The sequence below is a fragment of the Jaculus jaculus genome, chromosome X (genome assembly GCF_020740685.1).
Source record: "Jaculus jaculus isolate mJacJac1 chromosome X, mJacJac1.mat.Y.cur, whole genome shotgun sequence".
In the NCBI taxonomy this organism is placed as follows: Eukaryota; Metazoa; Chordata; class Mammalia; order Rodentia; family Dipodidae; genus Jaculus; species Jaculus jaculus.
The window spans coordinates 108,690,242-108,698,726 of record NC_059125.1 but is presented as its reverse complement, the minus strand read 5'-3'; positions in this window follow the sequence as shown (position 1 = coordinate 108,698,726).

The window sequence follows — 8,485 nt, the reverse complement described above, 5'->3', positions numbered from 1 at the left end:
TAGAATAGTGGCATGTCTGTTATGGGGGAAACCCACTGTTCTCTAATTGGATTGCAGACCTGCTCCATGGGAGGGAATACATCCCTGATACTACGAACCTACAACAGGGGTAGTCATGACCCCTAAGGGTGTAATGTCTACTGGTGTCTAGCTAAATGGATATACTATGCTCACAAAACTGCCCAGCAAACACTTCTCTTTATATTCTTACTTATATATTAATGGTACTTTCACTTTTAGTTAGAGAAGCTTCTCTTTTCATATAGCAGTGACCTGGGGATGACTCAGAAGGCACGATGGTGCTGAGAAGAAGTGACAAAGGATTGCTAAAAACTGAAATATCTCACTCACATATTCCATGGCTCGGGGTCCTTTGCAGAAGAGGTGGCAGAAAGAATGCAAGGGTCAAAGGAAGGGTAGGACTCCTTACAATGTGCTCCTCCCAGACACAAAATGGCCAGGATATCCATGACCTCACAGTGCCTGACACTACCTAAACAAAACCATCATAACAAGAGAAAGAGGTCATGACATCAAAATAAAAGGGAAACTGATTGTTACGGGGAGGGGAAGAGGGGGGAATGAGAGAAATACCATGGGCTAATTTCTACAATTATGGAAGTTGAAATAAAAAAAAAATTGAAAGTCTGTGCACTCATCAGTCACTAATATTCAGCATGTTAGCTCTTATGGTTTTTTGAAATGACCACCAACTACTGCATTAAGAAATAAATGCTTTTCTGTTTGGGGAGGCTGAGAGAAGAACAGCTGTGTAGATATAGATATGAATACTTAGGAGACAATTTGTCAACACAACTATTTATCCATACACCAATAGTAGGTCCTTCCTAGGTTCAACATTCTCCCTAGCCATGGGCTTTTCATCTTGTTTTCAGTGCCATTCATGTATCATGTATTTCCTCATGTGGAGCATGTCACTATGTCAACCATAGAGCTCTTGGTTACCCCTGTAAACTTCATGTCATACTGCAACAGAGTTCACATGGTGCCTGAGGATCAGTGAGTACTGAGGATGCATTGCTCAAGCATTTCTGGCATACCTATGTTAAGTTAGGTTTTGGATGGGTCATGGTATTCTTTTATCATAATTTGTCATTGGTTAGCTCAGCAGTTCTTGAAGTCTCGTTGTGGAGCGAGGTAGTGTTGATTTCTCAATGGGGAATGTGATGGGAACTCAGTTCAGCTTGCAGGCCAGGGTGTTTGTATTTTGTACAGGTTTTGGTTGGGAAGACATCTATCTGGTATAGGAAGCTGAGCCTAAAGATACCTGATGTTGGAGGGCAGTGACCAGTGACTGAGGGAGGGGTGTGCGTACCATATGACTGAGCTCACACACACAATGCTGAACATATAGGAAAGCAGTACAAGTGGAGGGCAGAGTGTTCTGAGCAGCAGATATGAGTTCTGAACTTACACAGGCAGCCTAGGCTGTGAAGACTGTAAATAGTGTGTGGAATTGGCAAGTCTACAGCAATCAACCACAGGTGTCAGAGATAGCAGTGCGGGGTGGGGTGGGACAAGTGGACAGGTTGTGTAGCCAGATCATACACAAACTGCTAGCATGGCCAGGAGAGGGCATGAGGAGCAGGAAGGTGCTTACAGATTCCCAGGTTTCATTGCCAGCAGTTGGTGGCCAAGAAGTTCAAGGAGCAAGAGAATGCACCTTGGCTACCAGAGGACAGTGGTAGCAAAGATAACAATGGAGGGAGGCACTGGTACATAAAATGTAAGGGTGAGTATGCAATGACATTTAGGTCACTTATGGCTGTGGCACAGCGAGGATGGAGGGAACAGAACAGAATAGTCACCACAAACTAGAATATTCATGCTTATAAGACATTGGAGGGATGAATCCACAAGGTGTATGTTTAAGTATCGATATTTTACTAAATAAAACATAAAATAATATAAACAAGTATTTGTATATATTTACCAGAGGAGTGACCCATCAATATCTAGGTTTTTGATTAGTTTATGATCAAAACATGATATAGACTTACTTACAAAGTCAAAAGTTGATCTAGCTTCACCAAATCACATTCTTTATAGTCATAAAATATCATGCCACTATGCAAAGTCTAGTATAAAAGATAGTTGGTATACATAGAAACTATATTCGCAATTTACTTTATTATATGGAAAGCTAAAATATATCCTCAATGATAAATATTTTCATAAACAGAATCAGGAAAAATGATTTGCAAATTCTTAATGAATAAAGGGTGGAATCTGCCAAATGATGCCTTCATAGAATTCTTCCAGAGTTGTATAAAAGAATTGAGCAAAAAATCCTGTCACCATTGGTGGAACACTGTCAGGCACAGACTGGAGCCTTTAGTAGATGGGTCTGCCCTGCCAGGCCAGGCTAAGGACCCCCGGGCTACAGGAGGCCACTCCCTCTCCAATCCTGGCACACCTGAAATTAGGCTTTGCCCTGTGACCTTTTGGCATTTGCCTAGGAAACTCCTTATATGGTATGAGCCAACAACCTATGCTAAGCCCATGCAGCTGTACCCTACCATTATTGCTTTCGTGCTGGAATGTATGTTTCCATATGTTAATTAGTCATCAGCAAGCAACATTTTACATCCAATCCCCTAAAGGACTCTCACCGGCTTATAAACCTATTTCCCTATTGATTAAACCAATTTGTTCACAGAGTCTGTCTCCCAAGAGTGATTCTTTTGGGCCCGCACCATGGTTGCCTGGCCACCTTTGGGGGAACCGTGGCTGGCCTGTAGGGAAACAGCAGCTGGTCCCAGAGGGCCCAGGGATTGACACCCATCTAAATGTCTGGTTGATCAGATCTTATACAAATTCACAAGTTCATAGTAAAAAGTTGCAGTTCAGAATCCATGTACCTGGACAGTCCATGGGAGCTTTTTTGAGTCACGTCAGCTGTTCCCAAAGATGGTTGATATTCAGTTTGAGAGAAGATTGAACACAGGTGAAGATGCCAGAACTGAGACAGATGTGGAAACTGATGGTCTGGAATGGAGACGATGTGTAAAGTCCAAAGTAGATATTCTGCTTCCTGACAGAATGGCAGGTGATTTCTCTAGTCAATCAAACATTTCATTTTGAAGGAGGACACCAGCAGAACTTGTAATCAGGAGCCTGCGTAAAACCAGCTCCTAAGTAGCCTGACCACCAAGTGAGACTGAGACTGGTCTCTTCTGATTGGTAGATAGCCTGTGAGGAATGATGATGTCAATAATGAGTTGCATTGTGATGTCACCAGGCATGAAAGTGCTGGTAATTGTTAGAGACTGTGCTATGAGATACATTTGAGTGAAAGAGCAGACTATATCTTAAAAGATATTACAATATATCAAGAGACATAAGCAGAAAGTTTTCATACAATATATGTACTAGCACACAGATATATGAAGGGTACTGTCAGAAGACATAATAAGGGACAATTCAGTCTGTAGGTACAGTTTTAGAAATGACCTCACAAACAAAGCATTGTGCCAGTTGGGCCTTTAATTATGGGTAGAGGTTAGGCTGAATGATGAGAAAGAACCGTTGTAATTATAATTTACAGGTGATATCCTGGGAAAAATTACACAAAATGCTTACACACACACACACACACACACACACACACACACACAGTGGGAGAGACAGAGAGAGAGGAAGGGAGAGAAAGAATGCAAAGACATCTAAAATCAAAAGGAAAAATGACACTATAGTAATTACTGTGGCTGCATAAAACCCAAGCAACACAATCTAAATGAAATCCTATAGACTAAATTCCAGAAGTCTTGTCGTGACTTTTCTTGGAATTCTTGGATGATAAACCAATATGCTTAGTACATCTTTATCCAGTGTTAAGAATTTATATGATAGCAGACCATTTTCGAGATATTTATGTAGTCTTTCATTTACATTATATGTTTAACCATTCTAGAGATGGCACCCAGGACCTCACACATAGAAGGAAGACAATTTTATATTATTTCATCAGTGACTTTCTCATTACTGACACAAAATACCCAACAAGAGGAAACATAGACAACAAAGGGTTTAATTAGTCTTATCTTTCAAGTTTATAGAGTCCATTGTGGCTGGGAAGGAATGGAGGGAGTAGAAAACTAGTGACACATCATCAACTAAGCATAGATGAAATAGAGAAAAAGAGTACCAAGCTGGGCTAAGCTTTTACACCTCAAGGCTTACTCCACCAACACTGCAGTGACATGCTTCCTAAAGAAACTGACTACCTCATGTAGGTTCCACTGTGAACGTTGAACGTTGGGTGAAACTGGCGAAGGTACAGCAATGAACCACTGGTGTCAGAGATGGCAGGGTGGGGTGGGGTGGGGCAAATGGACAGGTTGTGTAGTCAAATCTTACGCAGACTTCTAGAATGGTCAGGAAAGGGCATGAGGAGCAGGATGGTGCTTACACATTCCCAGGTTTCAATGACAGTGATGGGGTCTGACAAGTTCAAGGAGCATGACAGTGCACCTTGTCTTACGGAGGACAGTGACAGCAATGATGCTTTATAGATTTATTTCAGAGTTGTATAAAAGAATCAAGGAAAAAGACCTATCCCCATTGGTTGGGCACTGCCAGGCACAGATTGCAGCCTTCATTAAATGGGCCTGAGCTGCCAAGCAAGGCTAAAGATACCCGGTGTTCAAGAGGCCACTCCCTCTCCAATCCTAGCATACCAGAACTTTGGCTTTGCCCTGTGACCTTTGGCAAATTGCCTAGGAAACTCATTATATGATATAGGCTAGCAAACATTGCAAAGCTGATCCCCCTGTACCCTCCCAATGCATATGTTCTTGAATGTATGTCCCCATATGCTAATTAGGCATCAGCAAGCAACCTTGTACATCCAATCCCATTAGGACCCTAAAGTGCTTATAAACCCATTTCCTATTAACTGTTGAGAAATAAGTGCTAAATAAAAACACCTATATCAATGTCCTCAAGGCTTAGGAAATATTGCAGATGAAGGAGTTGTAAGAATGCAAGAACCAGAGGATGAGAAGTGCATTGGAATTCAGTTTTCTGGACATCTCATGACCATTGCATTCATGATCTCACAGCAATTGCTGTTATCTGCACATTGCTGGGCCCATCAACATTCTGTCACTGATGGTGGTGGAGGGCATACACCCTCCATCTCTCCCTAAGGAGTTATTGGCATTAAATGGATGGTAGGGACATTTTTTCAGTGGTTGTAATCATTAGTTAAATTCACTAGTAAATAATTCTCCATCCACACGCATGCAGGTAACTCTAACTGAACATAATGGGACACAAACACACAGTCACACACACATAAGACATGAAAGTAGACTAGGGATGAGCTGGGAAGAAGAGGGTTTCAAAGGAACGGAGACTGGGAGTGGGGACAAAAGAAGGTAATGAAGAGGGAATGTATTCAAAATATATCCTGTATGGGCTGGAGAGATGGCTTAGCGGTTAAGCGCTTGCCTATGAAGCCTAAGGACCCCGGTTCGAGGCTCGGTTCCCCAGGTCCCACGTTAGCCAGATGCACAAGGGGGCGCACGCGTCTGGAGTTCGTTTGCAGAGGCTGGAAGCCCTGGCGTGCCCATTCTCTCTCTCTCCCTCTATCTGTCTTTCTCTCTGTGTCTGTCGCTCTCAAATAAATAAATAAATAAAAATTAAAAAAAATATATCCTGTAAATGTATACAAATTGTCACTAAGAAAATAAAATTTAAAAAATAAAATTAATTCTTGAAAGGTGACTCACCTGTTAAAGGCACTTGCTGGAAAGCCTGATAGCCCAAGTTTGCTTCCCTAGTATGCATGTAAAGCCATATGCAGAAAGTGGTACTTGTATCTGGAATTTGCAGCAGCAGGAAGCCCTGGAATGCCCATATTCATACGCTGTGTCTATCACCCTGTCTCTCAAATAAATGAATAAGAATATTTTAAACAGGAAAAGTAAAAAAAGTCATGGAGGTAAGAAGGAAAGAAGGGGTTTAATGGGAGGAGATAACATGAGGTATTGGGTGTATATATCATAAAGTATACTATATATGTATGTAATTGACAAAATGAAGCTAAATAAAATGTGTAAATTCAGGTGTGGTCATGCATGTGCCTGCAACCTTGGCAATGAGGAGGCTGGAAACAGGTTGCTCACTGGGGTTTTCCGAAAAACTGTGACTCATTCAGTGAGACACCCCGTGTTAAGGGAATAAAGTAGAAGAGTGGTACAGGACACTTGATATCTTCCTTTGGCCTGCACACATGTTTACAATGGGCACATACATCTGCACGTGCACACACAAACACACAAACACACACACGTAGCTTTAAGATCCATGAAGAAATACTTGAAGTATAAAAGCATTCAGGAGAGTTGGCCAAAACTAAGAAAGAATAAAGGGAGCTAACACCATCTCATAAACACCTAACAAACTGTTCCAAAACTTTTCTCCACTAATATGAAACCATTTCAGTCATAATTCTCAAAACACCTATTCCATTGTTTCTGGTTGTTTGATGTCTCCATGCAGATTAAGTTTTGTTCTTTAGGTGGAAATCAGACTCAGTGGTAAGAGGGATGTTCCCAGTGCCATAATTGTGAAGGGATGGGATGGGAGAGATGGCTCATCAGTTAAAGGAATGTGTTTGCAAAGCTTGATTGCCTCGGTTCTATTCCCCAGTACCTACATAAAGCCAGATGCACAAAGTGGCACGTGTTTCTAGAGATTGTTTGCACTATCAAGACGACCTGGTGTATCCATTCTCTCTCTCTGTGCTCTCAAGTAAATAATGTATAAAACTTAGGGAAAGGGGGGCTGGAGAGATGGCTAAATAGTTAAGGCACCTGCCTGCAAAGCCTAAGGACCCAGGCTCAATTCCCCTGTACCCACTTAAAGCCAGATAACCAAAGTGAAACAACATGCATTTAGAGTTCATTGGCAATAGCTAGAGGCCCTGTTGTGGCAATTCTCTCCCTCTCCCTCTCTCTCTCTCTCTCTCTCTCTCTCTCTCTCTCTCTGCTTCTTTCTCTCTCTGTCAAATAAATAAATGAGTAAATAAATGTATGTATTTAATATATATATATGTATATATATATATATGTGTGTGTGTGTGTGTGTGTGTGTGTGTATAGATAGATAGATAGATAGATAGATAGATAGATAGATAGATAGATATGTATGTATTTTTAAAATCTTAGGGGCTGGAGAGATGACTCAATGAATGGTTAAGGCACTTGGCTGCAAACCCCACTGACCTGGGTTCAATAACCACATACCCACATAAAGTCAGGTGCGCAAAGTGGCACATGTATCTGGAGTTCATTTGCAGTGGGTGGAGGCCCTGTAGCACCCATTTTCCCTCTCTGCCTCTCTCTCTATCTCTCTGGTTGCAAATAATTTTTAAGAAATTAATAAAACTCTTTCTAAAAAAGAATTCTGCAGAGAGAACACATTTTCTGAATGGCAATGTCACACTGTATATCAACAACCTCAGACAGGAATAAAAATGTAATGGCTAATTTAGTATTTTATTTTTGATGATTCAGTTGGATGACATAATCAGTCATGCAAAGACTTCTTTAGAATTGCATGGAATCATTACTTTTTATAGTGGAAAACAATGAAAGCATGAAACATCCATCAGTTACATTATAATTATATATTTATCCACTACAGTGCATGTTTGTGAAGAATATTTAGGCAAGCTCATATGCTAGTTGAAAATTATTTAGAATTTGAACTATAACATTGATGGACCTGAGAAAGCATACATTTTCTTTTCTTGCTATGTACTTCAAATAAAAGTATTAGGATGGAACTAAGAAAAAAAAACTCCTCCAAAGTGTCCACTGAATTTAATGCTGAAGGAAAGGAAAGAATTGCTTTCTTCTAATTCTTGACTTGCCATCATAGATGTCATCTGAATACCCGAATTCCAGAATCATCCCTTCCACACAATGGCAAAATCATGACAATGTAGATACACAGAAACTGAAATTATCCTCAGATGCACAGGAGTATACTGAATTTATTTTCTGGGGTAACAAACATTTAAGCAGCTCTCCTTCAGTAACAGGGCAGCAGTAGTGTGAACAATCACCAAGGACCAGTGCATGAAAAAGTGGCAGCTGCTGTATGCACTCTGTCCCTGCGGAAGGATGAATGAACTAAGAAACACTAGGTTAGGCTTAGCACCCTTTGCCTGACTGGGGTCTAATAATACATGGGGCAGAAAGCACTGCATGGTCTATACCAACTTGGCAAACAAGGCCAGACAGATGGAGATTTAGAGTTGTGCAGAGCCTTCAGGACTCAGTTGGCTAAAAGTGAAGGACAAAAAAGAGAAACATGGTAAGTCAAGTATTTTCCTTGGCTCTCTGTATTGGTGACAGGCCAAGTACATCAGCAATGTTTTCTTCCACGATTCCTTTTCCTGACTGTTTATATTGATCTCTTGTAAGGACCATCTGATGGAGGGCAAATCCAA